General features: G+C 34.3%; 1 pseudogene; it reads right to left on the bottom strand.

The window, feature by feature from the left end:
- Nucleotides 1–7,224: 7,224 nt before the first annotated feature.
- On the bottom strand, nt 7,225–17,314 carry LOC107640991 (putative disease resistance RPP13-like protein 1; annotated as a pseudogene).
- Between the last annotated feature and the right edge of the window lie 939 nt (nt 17,315–18,253).

Genomic DNA, 18,253 nt, shown 5'->3' with positions numbered 1-18,253 from the left:
CCTACTACTAAAAGTTATCAAAGTAGTCCCTGAAAGAGATCTGACAAAAATCCAAGAAAGAGGACTACAAATAACTTAAAAGGAGACCGATATAACCAAGTCGGACTCCTACTACTACTAAAAGTTATCAAAGTAGTCCCTGAAAGAGATCTGACAAAGATCCAAGAAAGAGGACTACAAATAACTTAAAAGGAGACCGATATAACCAAGTCGGACTCCTACTACTACTAAAAGTTATCAAAGTAGTCCCTGAAAGAGATCTGACAAAGATCCAAGAAAGAGGACTACAAATAACTTAAAGAAGACCGATATAACCAAGTCGGACTCCTACTACAAGCAAGTTATCAAAATAGCTCCCGAAAAGAGATCTGACAAAAATCCAGGAAAGGGATTACAAATATAACTTGGAAATGGACTGCGAAAACAACTCGAAGACCAACTTGAAGGAACCGGCTACGAATCGTCAGAAATAAACCAGAGCGAGAACGAGCCAAAAAATCAAGTTAGACCTACCACAAAGGATTCAAAATACAAAATACAAAAGCAATCCAAAAGAGGTTAAGCTGTAGGGTTCCGACAAAGAAATACCAAGTCAAGCACAAAAGACAAAGTTATCATCCACAAAGTTAAAAAGCCTCGGAGGCAATCAAAACCTACCGCAAAGAAGCTAAAGCATGCTACCATTTGTTTTTATAAAAAAAAAAGTTGCTAGGCAAGCAACAGGAAAAGTGTCAGCAAAACATAAAGAGTTTAAAAAAGCCCACAAGCCGGGCCAACTACATGTCCAGAATAAAGATAAAAGCTAAGAATCAGAAGATTTTTTAGCAGCATCAGGCCGAGGAGACGGAGGCCGAGTCTGGAGAGGAACGGCATCTACAGTACCGTCATCCCGATTCAAAATCTGGCAGTCGAGATCAGAAGCGGGAGGACCAATCTCGGCTGGGGCAGCAGAAGTCGACACCTTGGTAGAGGTTACAGGGGGAGGATCGACATCATCTTCATCCTCGTCATCAGGGACAACCTTGCCATCCCTGACAACGTTCTCCAAGCTAAAAAGGGTCAGGTCGGCCTCGGGAGCAATAACCTGAACTTGTTCCTTCAGGTTCTCATAGGCAGCAGTTACACTACCGACAAGATGACCTTGGAGTTCAGAATAATTAGCCCGGGCATTCTCCAACTCTTCTCTCAGACTCAACACCTCTCGGTAAGACGTCACATAACTGTCCTTATGCCTCATAGCCGTATCCTTGGCCAGTCTTAGAGAAGCATCCAGAGAAGCGGAACAACCCTTCTCGTTCTCCAAATCTTTCTCCAACTTGGCCACCCTCACTTCCAGCTCCTCCTTCAAGCCCTTCATCCGATCGAACTCCTGTTTGGCCTCCTCCATAAAAGCTTTAGTAGCATGGAGAGGAAGACTTTGAGCAGTTTGATACAGGGCCGCTCCCATGTGTGCCAACTTGATACCACTCCGGGTAATATAATCAAAGTGATGAAGAAGCGACACGTCGTCCATTGAAAGAGCACCATAAAGGCCGATTTGTTGGTCTACAAACTCAACCGCGTCAAAGTCAGGAGCATCCGGGTTGAAAGGCTCCATGGTTTTTTGCTTTTTACTAGGAGGAGCACCAGAAGCTGCAACAGAAGATTGTGGAGGATCAACCAGACGGACCCGAGGAGTAGGAATTGCTTTCCTCGGCCCGGGAGAACTCGGTATCGGAGGTTTAACTGGAGGCTGAGAAGATCCTTCTCCGGCCGCCTTGGCCGAGATGTTTAAAGCTGCGGTCGCCTTCTTTGCCTTCTTATAGGCCCTCATAGAATCATTATTCTTCGACATCTCTAAAAAAACACAAAATCAACCATAGAAGACAAGTTACAACACAGGAGAAGTAAAACTCGGGAGCAAGTATAGAAACAAATCAGACAGTACCCAAAGCAGCCCGAACCAAAGAGGGATCACTTAAAAATCTCTTCGTGTCCAAATGGGGTGGCTTCCCCCACAAATCTTCAAGAACGACCACAAAGGCCCGCTCAACCTCACTAAGCATTTCCCACGTGTAACGTGGCACTCTTACATTCTTTTGCCACTCCAGAGGAAAAGCAGGTTCATCATTTTCATCAAGAAAGAAGGGGCGAACCCCCTCAATGGCACGGACTCGGAAGAAATAGTTCTTAAAATCTTTGAACGACTCATCATATATGGCAAAAACTTTATGCCCCTGGGCCGACCTGAAAGAAACCCAGGAAGCTTTCTTTTTGGAGGAGCCTCCAGGTTTAGCCGAGACAAAAAGATAAAGGAAAAGAGTTTCAGAAGGTGTTATGTCCAACTCCTGACAAAGAAGTTGAAATATCTTGATAAAACCCCAGGAGTTTGGATGAAGTTGAGATGGAGCAATATTACAGGACCACAACAAGTCGGTTTCAAAAGCAGTAAAAGGGAAAGTAACGTTTAATTGACTGAAGAAGTATTCATAAGCATAGAAGGAAGGACGCTCCCCCTCAACAGAGGTCGGAAAACAAACTCTCTCATCAGAATTAGGAGCAACAAGCTCATAATCCCCTTCGCGGGCACTACTACCACAAATCCTATGGCGCTTCCTCAGCTCTGTGCAAAATTCAGCATCCACAATGGAAACACACAATAAGACAAGGGAGTCCAGCCAATCGGACATTCCCTCGGGAACTCTGGAAGACATCTCTACAATGTTATTGCGAGAAGACATGAGGCCAACTAATCCTACAAGTAAGAAAAAAGATGAGATTACTAAAAACATCTCGGACAAGGGAGAAAACAACTCAAACACGATACAGACGAACACGCAGAAAAAGGAAAACCCCAAGACCCAAACCAAAGTCCTGGGGCATCCTTCGGAGGCAATAATCAGGCAAGGTTTTCAGGAAAAATCTACAGCTCGCATCCCAGCATCTCTCAGAAAGTATTCAAACAGCAAACATTTTTTCATCACAATAAAACACAGAAATTACAGTTTACCAAGCAAAAAGCATTTCAAAAATCAAAGCACACCAAGAGGAAATCATCAAAGGTGCAAACTTTTTCAGAATCGGACGAAAAAGAAATCTCCAAACAAAACAAGGAATGGACGCAGATTTTCTATTGGTACCAACCTGGAAAAAGCAGCAAATTGAGGATGAAAGACGAAATCCGGAATCGCCCCCTCACAAGCAGAAAGTACAAACAGAAGTAGTATCGCGGAAAGAAACGCGAAACTCCAGGAGAAAACAGAAGCTTCAGACGCCGCAACGCAAGAAAAATTGAAGTAAGGGTAAAAAGCAGAGAACGAAGGAATAAGTGCGAAGAAGTTACGAAAAGGGCGAGGGAGAGAAACCGTCTCTGGGGTTTTCAAAAATCAAAATAAAGAACCAAAAAGGAAACGAGGCAATTAATGTTAAAATTAAATGAAAGCATTAAACCCACGCACGTTTCAAAAGCGCCGAAATAAAAGCGCGCGCTTTTAGAGGAAAAAACGTTCTACATTCAAAAAAGCTTCTACAAAGGAATCGACAAAATGCTTGAGTTCGGCTTCACTAAAGAAGGACCGAAGTCAAGAACTCAGCCTCAAAAAGAAGACCGAGCTCAAGCAGGGGCACTGTTCATACCCGGTGCCGAACTGTCAGAACCGGGATGTTCAGTGGCGAAGCGACCGACCTGTTCAGGTCAAGCGGACCGACTTCTTTACGAAGAACTCGGCCAAATCGACAGCAAAGCCCAATAAAAGGGCCCAAATAGAGGAAGCCCAATAAAAGGGCCCAAATAGAGGAATACGACCCAGAATCCAAAGGCAATCCCGGCCTATAGAGATAAAGGTGGTTCCCTTGAAGATAAGCTGACTTCACTCAAGATAAGATAGGATAAGATAAGATAACTAACTTATCTTCTCAGAAAGGTCAGCCCACGCTACTATAAATACACTGGAGTACCCAGGTATAACTCATACTCTGATTCTACAATAAACCTGTTTAATACCCATGCTAACTTAAGCATCGGAGTCTCTTGCAGGTACCCCCCACCCTCCGGTGGCCCAGGATCAGCAGTGCAGCAAGTCCAACAAGTCGGACACAACAGCTCCGGCTGCCATCAGCCAGCCAGACACGTTATCTCCGACCAGAACAGAAGATCTCCTCCGAGATCGACCTCCAGTTTCAGGTAACCCTCGGAACATGTTCTATTTTAAATTTGGCAAATTTTGTTGATAATTTTTTTACTAATAACAGGTATTTAGAGAGTAGAGGATCTTTTACCTGAAAAAGGTTGTTTACCTGCTGTACCACTAACAAAGAATCACAATATACCTTGATCGTCGAGATTTGGAGATCTAAACAAAGTCGGAGTCCAGCGAGCAGTGCTTCATACTCGGATTGGTTGTTGCTGGCTTTGAAAGCTAAATCTATTGAGTGTTCCAATATGAATCCGTCTTCGGCCTCCAGACGAATTCCTGCCCCACAGCCCCCATTATTTGAAGAGCCGTCTACATATAAGGTCCATTGTTTTGCATGATCTTCTTCGGATGGTATTGTAAGCTCGGCGATGAAATCTGCCAGAAATTGAGACTTGATCGGTCCTCTGGATTGGTATCTGATATCGAACTCAGATAGTTCGACTGCCCATTTTATGAGTCGTCCTGCAATTTCTGGTTTGTGTAACACTTGTCTTAGCGGGTGATCGGTTCTGACGTGGATAACGTAGCTCTGGAAGTAAGGTCGGAGACGTCGCGTCGAGAATATTAGTGCCAGTGCGAGCTTCTCAATCCTTGGATAATTGAGCTCGGCATGCTGGAGAGTCTTGCTGACAAAGTATATCGGATGCTGAACTTTGTTTCTTTCTGTAACAAGGGCCGAACTTATCGCCCAATCAGTAACTGACAGATATAGAAATAAATCTTCCCCTTGTAGGGTTTTTGTAAAATCGGCGGTTGTGAGAGAGTTGTTTTTAATTTTGAAAAGACTTTCTCACAATCGTCGTTCCATTCGAATTTATTTTTCTTTTTAATTGTTTGGAAAAAAGGAATAGAAGTTGAAGCTAGGCAAGGAACAAATCTGGAAAGTGCGGCAAGTCGTCCTGTGAGGCGTTGAACTTCTTTGACTGTTTTAGGGCTGGCCATATCCAGCACTGCTCGGCATTTGTCTGGATTTGCCTCTATTCCCCTGCATGTTAGCAAAAAACCCAAAAACTTACCCCCCTTGAACGGCGAATGCACATTTCTCGGGGTTGAGACGCATGTTGTACTGGCGGATCTGGCCGAATATTTCTGTAAGGTCGCTGATGTGATTATGTCCGATTTTTGTTTTGGCAACCATATCATCCACATATACTTCGATATTCCTGCCGATTTGTTTGGCGAACACTTTATCCATAAGGCGTTGGTAAGTTGCACCTGCGTTCTTTAATCCAAATGGCATAACTTTATAACAATAGTTACCGAAATCAGTGATAAAAGCTGTTTTATTTTGATCGGAGGGGTGCATGAGTATTTGATTATACCCTGAATACGCATCCATAAAACTTAAAGTAGTGTAGCCTGATGCAGTATCTACTAAAGAGTCTATGGATGGTAGAGGGTAAGAATCCTTTGGGCATGCTTTGTTTAAATCAGTGAAGTCGACGCACATGCACCACTTACCGTTTTGTTTTCTTACCATTACCACATTGGCTAACCAGGTGGTGAATCTAATCTCTTTGATAAATTCGGCGTTGATGAGCTTTTGTGTTTCTTCTAGTGACGCTCTCTTTTTCTCTTCGTCGAGTTTTCGTTTCTTCTGCTGCACTGGTCGGACTGCCAAGTTTATTGCTAGTTTATGACTGATAATCTGTGGGTCGATGCCGGACATGTCTGATGGTGTCCATACGAAAAGGTCGGCATGTTCTTGCAGGAAGGTTGTTATGGCATGTAACTCAGATGTGTTGATTGAGGTACCTACATATGTAAATTTGTTAGGGTCATTATTGAAATACACTTTTTGTAGGTCATCAGAGGGTTTTGGGCGCTCGAGAAAATCAGCTCTTGGGTCCAGGTCGGCTAGTGTGTGTTCCTTTTGTTTGAGGTTGACATTGTTGACTTGTTGCGTTGAGCGGTTTTGGAATTTCATGCTGATGTTGTAACATTGTCGTGCCTCTTTATAATCTCCATGGATTGTTACAACCTGGTCGTCCTGCAGTGGAAACTTTACATAGAGATGAACTGTAGACACAATGGCGCCGAACTTATTCAAAAAAGGTCGGCCGAGAATAAGGTTATATGGGCTGAAACAATCGACTACTAAATATTGAATATCATTAGTTTTTGAAAGAGGGTGCTCACCCAGTGTGGTTTGTAACCACATTGATCCGAGTATTGGAACTCGTTCTCCTGAGAAGCCGACCAAGTCTCCTCCTGTGGACTGTAGCATGTTGTCGCTGAGCTTCATCCTTTGAAATGTGGAGTAAAACAGAACATTGGCGCTGCTCCCGGGATCCAAGAGTACTTTTTTCACTAATAGATCCCCTAGCTGAAGGGTGATTACCACAGGGTCGTCCAAATTTTGTATTTTGGAGTTGAAGTCGGCATGTGTGAAAGTGACTTCTGGTTGTGGATTAGTGATTGCTACATCTTGGTGCGGTCCGTTTACCGAGCATATTGCTCTGAACGATCTTTTCCTTGCCGAGTTTGAGTATCCTCCACTTGCGTATCCTCCTGAAATACAATTGATTATACCTCGTGGTCTTTCATATTGGCTTGAAGATGCCTTCTCTTTTCCTCGGTGTTGTTCAGAGAGGTCGCTTGTTGTAGAGCTAGGGCCGCGTTTTTGGATGTGACCACCAATGTATTTGTCTAGGTGTCCTTGTCTTGCTAGTCGTTCCAAAAGATCTTTGGCGACCACACAATCATCGGTATTGTGGCCGTGTTTCTGGTGGAAAGCGCAGTACTTCAATTTGTCCACGTTCTTTGCATCTTGGTACGTGCCGGCCTTTCTCGGTGGCTTGATTAGTTTTGAGTTCAAGATCTCTTTGATTATGTCTTCTCTCTTAGTGTTAAACTGCGTATAAGAATCAAATCGAGGTGTTAGTTTAAAACTTTTCTTAATTGTTGAGTTCTTATCTTCTTCGCGAAAGTGTGACTTGTCAGACTTCCGAGCTTGTCTGAGCTCCTCGATATCAATTTGTCCTTTTGCTTTCTCCTGAAATTCTGCTAGAGTCTTCGGTTTTGCTACTGCGATCATCTCCTGGAACTTTCAGGGTCGGAGACCGCTTTTAATTGCATGCAGATGGACCTCGGGGTGGAGGTCTGGTATGCTGATCGCGACCTTGGTAAAGCGGGTCATGTAGTCCTTTAAGCTTTCGTTTGGTCCTTGCTTGATAGTGTTCAAGTAATCGGAATCGTGCAAGTATATTGCGGATCCGGCGAAATGCTCTTCAAATAACTTCGCCAACTGGTGAAAACGCGAAATGGAACCTGCAGGCAAAGCACACAACCAATCAAGTGCAGGGCCGTCTAAATAATTCGGAAAACAACGACATAAAACTGTATCTGATGCACCATTGACGATCATTATTGATCGGAATTTCTTTAGAAACTTCCTCAGGTCTCCGAGTCCATCATAAGGCGTGAGGGTCAGCGGCAGAGTGAACCTCTTCGGCAGTTCGAAGTTCATTACTTCTTCTGTGAAGGGGCCTACAGGGTCGTCGGACTCTTCTTTTTCATCTTCGGGCTGCTGCTCCTCGCGTCGAGCGGTTTCTAAAACATGAGTCGGTTGGGATTGATGTTCCTCATCTTCTGCCTACTGGCGATGAGCATCGTTGTGCTCGATCCGAGCATGATTTAGTTCAGCAATTTGGGCAGCCATTATTTGGTTCTCGTCAACCATTCGTTGATTAGCTTGTTGTAGCTCAGCTACCATTCGTATGAGTTCGGACAGTGAAGGAGGCGGTGCGTCAGCCATGGATGCAGATGGAGGTGATGGGACCAAAAGAAAAAATATGATTTCCTCGGTCCCACGGTGGGCGCCAATTGATCTTGCCTGGGAAATAGATCGGCTTCAACTCCTCGAGATCAGCCGAGCTATGTGCTGCAAGGCTTGAACGTTCGTCTCTCAGAATTCGAGTTCCTTATGTTCGTTGTAGGTGTGGGAGCACGAGCAATACAAAGGGGGGTGGAGTGTACCTGCAAAGGCACTCCAATGCTTAAGTCGGTATGGTGTTAAGTTCAGAATTGTCCTTCAAAAAGATACTTTACCTTTCCTTTATAGATATTTCTTCGTCCGTTACATTCTGGGTGATAAATTGTCGGTTTCTGTGATGATTGATTTCGTAACCGACTTTATCATACCGTTTGAGACGTCGGTTATGATAAGAGTATTGATGTCACCGAGTTATAGCTCATAAGGGCCGAGCAATAACGACAAATGACGAGTTATGGTGGCTGCCAGTAACGGTTATGAGGCCGAGTTATAGCTCGTATTTATGGTGACCATATCAATAATAAAATAAAAACGAAAAGCATGAAATAATATTGTGTATATTTAAGTTAATTTTAATCTTTTTTAATAACCAGATTTATGATAATGTAACTCATAAACAATGACAGTTAATACGAATTGGATATGTTTTGAGTATGCTATACATTTTATAATTTTGTACGAAACAATATTAATTTTAATTTATATATTTATTATTGGGTATTAAAAATAAAAAGTATTTGTATTGTTAGCATTTTTCAAATTTTCCTTAACTCTGACCGTGATTAGGCCTAAAAAATCACCTACCTTGTTGAAAATAAATGTAATTCAATCAATTTTCATATGATAGTGCTATATATTCACATAATTATAGGAGAATTAACTTTAGTGAGATAACAATATGGTATTTAGTTACCACATGAGTATTTTTATATATAAAATTATCAATCAATTATGTATGACTTCTGATGAAAATAATATATTTAACATGGATATTATTTGTTAGGTAAGAGATAACAGATTGACAAAAAATTAATTACAATGGGTATATTCATTTTAAAAAATATTTTTTTATGTAATTCGTATAATTTTGCGTGGCTATCTATATATAGAAGGCCAGAAGATCATGATTATCTAACAAAATTAATTTTATTTATTGCATTCAATTTGAGTAAGTAAAAAATAATCTTATTTTAATTTAGTCCTTAATTCACATGATCTAAATTTAGCTCGATATATATGATTTGATTTGATTTAATTATTAGTAAAAAATATCTCAAAAACCTATTTTATTCATAAATTTATTATTTTAATAATTAAACAAATAAATTAAAAAATACTAACAAAGCATTAAAAGAAATAAATTAAAAAATACTACCAAATCAAATTCATATAAATTATGTGATATTTAAATATCTAATCAAATTAATTAGTTGATATAGTTAATTTATCATAATAAATTATATTTAGTGAGTTAAAAGAAACAAATCGATAAACACTCTCATAAGCATGTCACGTCAACTCCATCATTAAGTGCGAAAACCTGATTTTTATATAAATAGAATATATAATAAATAGAATATATGAGAATATGATACGTGAATTGTGATATATTTTAATTATAAAATTGGTATTATATAATAGATTTTTTCTGAATCCTTATTGCTTATTCGTTGCTAATTTTTACATCATTACTTAATAATTTCTGCCTATAAAACTATCAACTACCTAATATTATGATTTAATTAATAAAAATGATGACATTAATATTTTTTATAAGTCTTGTTATTATTTATAGTTAGAAAATAGCCATAAATAAATTTATTTTCTTAATAAATGTTAATTTTGTTGTCAAATTCTATACTACCTCTAAAATTTTAACGTAATTGAGTCTAATTTTTACATTTTGAAATAAATTTACTCAAAAAATTAATATATAAATCACATTATTATTACAAAATTATTTTTTCAACATAATTAGTGGTGCTTATTTGAACCATTAAATTTAGCTTCTAATGATATTAAAGTCAACCTATTTATTATCTTGTGCCTTCAAAGAATTTACACGACTGATATAAAAATATAACAATTGAAAAGAATTCATTACAATGGGTATATTCATTTTAACAAATATTCTTCTATCTAATACTATAAAAAAATACATTGGCTACTTTGAATTACTACAGGTCAACTTCCATCCACAGTAGTAGAATACCCAAATTGAGATATATTCATCAAACAAACAATCAATAAAATACTTTGAATTTCTCATTTTGGATACATTTATATATAAAGAAAATTATACATATAGAAAAAAAAAAAGAAGAAAAAAAGAGTTGAAATAGTAAGAACGATAAAAATATAGTAAACCAGACAACTATGATTATCTAACAAAATTAATTTGTATTTATTGCACTCAACTTGAATAAGTAAGAAATTATCTTATTTTAATTTAGTGCTTAATTCACATGATTTAAATTTAGCTTAATATATTTGATTTGATTTGATTTAATTTTTAGTTGAAAATATCTTAGTTGCCTATTTTATTCATAGGTTTATTATTTTAATGACTAATAAATTAATCAAATTAATTTATTAGTACACATAATAAATTTGGTTTAATAAATTAAAAAATACTAACAAAATATTAAAATAAGTAAATTAGAAAATACTACCAAATTAAATTGATATAAATTATAATAAATTATATGATATTTAAATATCTAATCAAATCAATTAGTTGATATAATTAGTTTATCGTAATAACTTGTATTTAATGAGTTAAAAAAATAAATCAAAAAACACTCTCAAAAGTATGTCACATCAGCTCCATCATTAAGTGTCAAAAATCCGATTTTTATATAATATAATAGATAAATGTGTGTATGCATGTATCTATATAATAATGAATTTTATTCTTTGAAATTTGCAAAATGGATAGTTGCGACATGAACTCCATGTACGTGAAGTCACCAGCAGCCATTTTTTGTGCAATTTCTTTTTCTTTTTATTTGAAAGGTGAGTTCATAAATCTGCCACACAAAATTATTAATTAACAAATATTAATTGAAAGATAAATTTAATAATTTTATAATTAATTATTTTAATAATATTTAATCATCATCAATTTAATTTTAGAATTTTTCAAACGCATCAATATAAAATAAAAAATAAATAATTTTTTTTATATTTTGAATAACTGATACAAAAAAGTGGATATTCAAATTAATTAAATAATAAAAAATTCTTAAAAAAGCGGATCAAAAACTGAATTTTAGAGACAAGTAGAAAATTTCAAATAATAAAATTATATCTAATTAGAAGATTCGTTTATATAGAAACTAAGCTATTAAATTAAAAAACTTTTATATCTAACTTCTTCTTTTTTTTTTTGGTAAAATAAATTAAAAAACCTTTAATTTAGAATTACATAATAAATTCATGCATTTACTCACCCATACACAACTGTATAAATTTCTATATTCTACCACATGGCTTTTTTTAATACTCACATGGGTTAAATTTATGTTTTGAATATGGATGCGCATGGAGACTAAGGATGTGTTTGCCAAACACGTTAAAGAGAATAAAAGTGTGTTGAAGTTCTTTGAACGCTATATTTTAATGTTTGACAACCACTTTTTTCCTTTAAACGCAGAAGTGATTTTGCATACTAAAAGCGCGTTTACTGGAAGCAAAAAAATTGTTGCTTCTGCCTTCACTTTAACGTGTGTTAACCTTTGATGATCGTTATTAGTTTTTTCCAAATTTCAAATTTGTTTCAACTCATTTTAAATATTATCAAATTTTTTTTCAATTTTTAGTACTTTTTTTATATTTTGATTTTTTTTATTAAATTTGTTATTGTAATTCTGTTATAATATGAATTATTGATCTTGTTAAAAATGACAAATTAAATAAAAAATTGATCATACATAATAATAGAATCATAAGTAATAAAATTTTACAGTTCAAAATAATACTAAATAAAAGAATATTGAGAATACTAAAAGAATTATAGAATTTTTTTTGTTTAACATTGTAAAATTTATTATTGTAATTTTTGTTCACTATTTATTATTCTAATTTGTTATAATATGTATTATTGTTCCTATTAAAAATGATAAATTAAATAAAAAATTAATGATAAATAATAATATAAATATATTTGGTAAAAAGTTAGAATCATAAACAACAAATAAAATAAGATTATTGAAAATACTCATAAAGAGTATTAAAATATATTATTTTATATGTTATTTTTAATTTAATAAATAAATATTAATTTTTATTATAATAGTAAAAAATTATAACAAATCAAAATAGAATTTTATAAAAAATACTATATAAAAATATACTAAAAAGAGTATAAAAAAAAGATTAAATATACTAAAAAATAATATTATAATTTAATATTATACTTTTTTAATAATTAATTAATTATCTATCTAAAAGTGATTTTAACTAATATTATCTAAACATTTTCATTTTATCAAAATCAATTTTAATATAGAATTGCCAAACATAAATTATGTTGACACAAACTCACTTTTATCCAAAATCAATTTTATAAAATCACTTTCATTCAAACTCCAATTTGACCAACTCTAATCCAAACACACACTAACAAATTTACCATTTATCCCAAGTTTCATCTACAGAGGCACTAACTTCTTCAACACCGTTTTTACTTTTCAACTTTTCATTATCTTTTTTTTGTGAAGGCCTATGAGGCCCAATAAAAACAAGCATCCACCACACCACAGAGTGAACTATCAACTCGGTCTTGTTCATTTTTTTAAAATGACAACGTTGTTCATTTTTTTGGAATAACTCCTCAATATAAAATCGATCTGCTTCAATTTCTATCTTCTATTTCTGTGACACAAAGTCTTTGTGAGTATTTTTCTGTCAATTCTAAACAAAAAATGTTGACGTGTCAAGTTTAAAAATGAACCAAAACTTAATTATCTCTAAATTCAAATTAATTAGGAGTTTATTTGTCTTTATTTTTTAAACAATATCCTTTTCAAATTATTTTTTTATTCACTATATTAATATTTTTTCAATAAATTATTGAATATATGGTATAATAAGTATAAACTAATTAATAAATTATTCAAATTAAAAAATATTATTTATTATAAAACTAAATAAATAATTCTCAAATCTAATTTTTAAATACATAAATAATAAATATTAAAATATGATTAATTCATTAATAATAATAATCTTATGATATATTATTAGTATTATGATTTAGATAATTTTTATAATAAAGTGAAAACTAATAAACACATTATTTGATATATAGTAAAATTTTTTGTATAATAACAAATTTAATTTTTATTTTTTAAAATTAAATTAATAATTCTATTTAATATCTTGATACTAAAATATATTATGAATATGCTACTAATATTAAATGAAATAATATATATATATATATATATATATATATATATATACTAAATTAAAATCGTACTATTCGATTACCTTACCATGATGAAATAGAAAGACCAAAATTAGTGGATAATTGTATATTAATAATGATTAATTGATATACAAATCATTTTGGTAGGTCAATTTTTAATAACTATCTAATGACAAAAAGATATAGTTGAGTGGAAGTGCATTGCACATCCACATCAGCACTCTTTTTTGTTTCTTTGTTCTTTATATATATATATATATATATATAAAAGAGCCAAAGACTTAAAAAAACCAAAAAAAAAAAAAAACTACACAAGATCACATATTTTTAAGATGTACAAGTACTCCCATTATACTTCTACTAGTAACTGAACCACCTTAATGAAACATAAAAAATACGGATTCTTCATTAAAATAATATTTTACTACTTTTGTTTAAACCACATTTAGATTCACGTACGTACTTAATCCACCTTAACAGTCAAGTTTGTGTCTAAAATCACTAAATCATTTAATCCTTCAACAACCATTTAGTTACTATTGTGCTTTTAACGAAATGAATTTCCTAAAGTCAACAATCACAACTCACATGTAAATCAAATTCTCTTAAAAGCATATATTTCTTTCTGGGAGATGGTCTTTAAATGCGCATTTCTTAAGCAAGTAAAAACATAAAAATTTAAATATTTACTATTGTGTATAAAAGATACTTGTTTTTGTGTCCAACACTAATTGAGTAATACAAACCAGAACCAATCATAAAAACCTGTATACAGTTAATCATAAACAGATGAAATAAATTAAACTGATTAGCTAAACCAGCATTGATTATTTGTAATTAACCATTAAAAGCAAGCGTCATGATCATCATCATCATAACATGAATTTCTTTCTCTGCAGCAACTGCTACCACCTCGGCTTCATTTAGCAACTCATGGTGTCTATCTTCAATTTTACCTGCTACTTTGCTAACTACAAATCCATTCCCATGTAATAAATGTTCAAAGTTTGAAGATATTCTTTTTCTGGTTCTATTATCACTAACACAAATATATTGCAAATATATCACTATTTTTGTATAATAATAATATTTTTTATTTGGTTTTGTGAGATTTTTTATGTTTTATGGATATTTTGACGTCAAAATCGGTTTTGAGAAAAAAAAAGTCTAATTAAATAAGTTTGCTTGAAAAGGGATAGTTTAGAGAGTTTAAAATATAAAGAAATTAAAATTTCACAAAGGGTAATGGCTAGGTAACCGATGATTATTTTGAATAATATGAACAACAGATGTTTAATTCACTGGGTGTGCGGATGGTTATTTTAATATTAAAATTTAGATGGACAATTTAAAAGTGTAATATGTTTTTACTTTATTGGGCCCATTATCTACATTGTTCACAAAAATCATAGTCTACTTATAGTTTTTCTTTCACAAAATAAAACATTTAATGATTATATAAAAACAATGACATATTGATAATATGCTTTAAGATTGGTGAGTGAAGCAGAACAGCACAATAAATTGGAGAGAATTGAGAGAAGAAATTAAATGGAATTGATGAATAAACTCAATCTAAAGTGAAAGATCTCAAATGAAACTAGCTGATACACGTGGCTTATATAGCAGAAAACTACAACTAACTTAGCCTCTAACTAACTGATCCTACGTGGCAAGTAACAATAACTAACTCTACAACTATCATCTACTTAATTTAGTCACGCCAACCATGCATGCATGAGCTGAACTTGGCTGCATGAGGTTGCACCATTATTTGCTGTGAGCTTCTCTTAAAACAAACACCAAAATCCGATAGAGAATATTATCCTCTGCTTCAAGTTACAGTAAGTTTCCCACAACTCCACAAGCATGGTTCACAAATAGTTTCCTACAATCTATGAAACAAGTAAAATTCAAGAGTCAATGGAGTTATAAGGATATGACTCTACACATTCATAATATTTCTGTTAGAAAGGGTAAGAGAGAGCAGTAAAAAAAAGGTTTATGTGTATTCAAGTTGTGTGGAATGATACAATACAGAAATGTATTTATAGGTGCTAAAAGAATTGAAATAATAAAGACGTAATATGGAAAGGTATTTATAGGAAGACCTTCATTTGCAAAAAACTGCATACTTGGGAGGTTAAGAACTGTCAATTCTTGAAGGCCAACAAGAGCATTAACCGGTTCTGGTAGTGAATTAAGCTTGTTGCAATATGACACCCAAAAACGTCTAAGCTTAGGAGTTGGCAATCCAAGATGAGGAAATGATTCAAGTTCGGTGACATTCTAGAATGTAGAAACCTTGAAGAAATGTGAGACACTGGGGTGCATCTTCTTCTTCTGAAATTGAAAATGATTTCAGATTCTTACATTCTATAAAGTAGAGCTACTTGTGCACAGGGAGAGAGCCTAAGGGAAATGATTGAAATGAAGGAGAACAAGATCCATAAAATTCAGGACCAATAGTCTTCACTGAGATAATATCAAATATGATGAGTTCTTTAAGATTATGAAGCTGTCCAACAGGTGGTAGTAACAAACAATAGTGACAACTTCGGATGCACAAATACACCATGTTTGCAAATGAGGAATCACCTAACCAGTTTCGGAAACCAGGTTCCACCATAGAATTTGATAGTTAGTTTCTTCAAGTTTGTTGAAGGCTGCAGGTGCTCCAATACAAGATGTTGGGACTCTTGAGCAGTGCAGCTATCCCATTCTAATGATAGATCTTCAATTTGTTCTTTCTTCTTCATATTGGCTTGTGAAGCATCACAGGGGTTAACAATGTTTTGTAGCTTTGAAATGCAGAGCTTCCCCTGCAAATTGGGAAATTTTTGCAATTCTCCCACCTTCAATCCATTTTGCTGTCTGCTAACAACAAACCCGGATAAAGTTTGGAGATTAAAAGGAATTAAATTTATTGAAATAGTCATACCAACTTATGTTGTATGACAAATGTGAAATGTGGAACTTCGTTCGGATTTTCAAGTGCCTTTTGATCCTCATACCTGACACAATAAGCGGATAAAACCATTGCAGCTAAATCATTGATGAGGTCATGCATTTCAAAGCGTTTCCCATCCATGGACTGTCGACGAATTAGTGACTTTGATACTAGTTCATCAAAGTATTCGTCACCAACTTCTTCCAGGATTTTCTTAGTTTTTGACACATGTACTAGCCTTCTGCGATCCATAGCCGAACTACCATCTCTTTTTCTAAGACTGAGTTCTTTGGAAAAATTGAACAATAAGCAAAGCAACGTTTCAAAGGAGCCGGAAGGAAATGATAGCTTAGTAGCAGAGCAGGTTGCACATTCAAATTTGGCAGATCCCAAATGTTACTTTCAAGTACCTTACTCCAATCATTTTTCGACAATTTGATGCGAAGAAGACCCCCAATGCAACTGCAGCTAAAGGCAAACCATCACATTTTTTCACAATTTCTCTTCCAAGTCCTTCTAGGTTGGACCTTTCACTGGAATTATTTGCTCCAAATGCGTGTTCAGCAAGTAAAGACCAACAATCTTCACTATCAAGAGATGTCAAATGGAAGATAGGAAAGGTTTGCATAGCAGAGTACTCAAGTTATCAGTATTTGTTGTTTTTGAGGTAACCGATTCAAGCACAGTCTTAGTGACCCTGAAAACATCAAAATCCTTTGAAACACATGCCCATGCTTTTAAATCAAACTTGTCTTTAACTTCATCATCATTGTATAGGAGTTTAGCAAGGGTTGTTTTCCCAATCCCTCCCATGCCAACAATCGCAATCACTCCTATTTTATTGTCACTTGCACCAACATCTTCTGACACCAAATACTCTCTAAGTTTCTTTCTCTCATCATGCCTTGCCAAACACTGTTGAAAACACTTTCTTTCAGTTGAAGGATGTGTATTTGCTGTGCAAAGTGCTCTAGTCTTTCAAATAATCATTTAGAACAGCTTGAACACTCAGCAATTTCATCTTCATCTTTCCAAGAAGTGAAACATTAAGCTTCCTTCTCCTAAAGAAGTCCAAGAACTCATTGGAAATGATCTTATCCAACAACGCCTGAACAGAAGCAGAGAGTAATGCCCCTCCCTCAATAGCAGCAGCTTTATTTTCTTTGGTTTAAATAAGACCCTACAGTTACCAGTAAATAACAGTATTAGTTTACAAGAGTAGTGTGTAAATAAAGATTAATAGCACACAATTTCTCCCAAACAAGTTTCTTAGTATTTGATGGATTTACAATTATACTTTAATCAGTTAATGATGATTATTCTTAAGTAAATGAGGACCAAAATGTGGTTTATTGATTCTATTAGCAGATGTTATTACAGTTTCCCCCTCTAATTTTGGACCTCACTAATTAAAGAAGAAAGAGAGAGAGAGAGACAACTGAATTCTTACTTTAGAAGTAGAATTTAGTAAACCAAATGATATGATTAGAAGCAACTAGCAGCAAAGCTTCTCTCAACTAAGATACTTCATTTTCTTCATTTCCAGCTGCTTTTTCTTTAATGAGAAGTAACTCAAAACTCAAAGTCAAAGTCAACTTTAACAAAAAAATCAATAAACTAATTATTATTATTATTATTATTATTATTATACAAAAAGATATTTATTTCAACAAATTAAAAGTATGTACTTTGTATTTTTAAGAGAAAATGACACTTCTTTTTCTATGAAATGTCTAAAAAACATCCCTTCTCCTCAATTTACGAAACTTAAAATTAAGAAAATAAATAAAGAAGTTCGTTGCTGAGAAAAGAAAGTTGTTCTGCAATGCCATAAACAACTTAGAAAATGAAATTACTTTCACAACCCTACATATTAATAAAATTCCAAAAAATGTGTGCGCGATCACAAATTTTTCGTTTTC

This window comes from Arachis ipaensis, chromosome B5, assembly GCF_059453495.1.
Source record: "Arachis ipaensis isolate K30076 ecotype BB chromosome B5, ASM5945349v1, whole genome shotgun sequence".
Classification (NCBI taxonomy): Eukaryota; Viridiplantae; Streptophyta; class Magnoliopsida; order Fabales; family Fabaceae; genus Arachis; species Arachis ipaensis.
Note: the sequence above shows the minus strand (reverse complement) of the source record. Positions and strands in the feature narration are given on the sequence as shown.